The sequence below is a fragment of the Eimeria mitis genome, genomic scaffold, assembly GCF_000499745.2.
Source record: "Eimeria mitis Houghton genomic scaffold, Emh_scaff4964, whole genome shotgun sequence".
NCBI classification, from domain to species: Eukaryota; Apicomplexa; class Conoidasida; order Eucoccidiorida; family Eimeriidae; genus Eimeria; species Eimeria mitis.
The window spans coordinates 745-1,046 of NW_013573263.1; positions in this window are offsets into that span (position 1 = coordinate 745).

The following is a 302-nucleotide window of genomic DNA, read 5'->3' on the forward strand; positions in this document are numbered from 1 at the left end:
TCTTTTAGCTGAATTCCCGCTCCCAACTAATTCTACAATTCCCGGCTGCCTCGATTTCCAATCAAATACAAACGCCAGCAGCAGCAGCTGCAGCAGCAGATGCTGCAGCAGCTGTATCGGCAGCTGCATCAGTAGCTGCAGCAGCAGCAGTAGCAACAGCAGCAGCAGTAGCGGTAGCAGTAGCAGCAGCAGCGGCGCAGCGCCGCACAGACAGCAAACGAAGTAAAACAAATTGAAGAGGCGCGCAGCCCTCTATTCGTCCGCTGATGTTTGAAATAACAAGCATGCACGCATGCATGCAT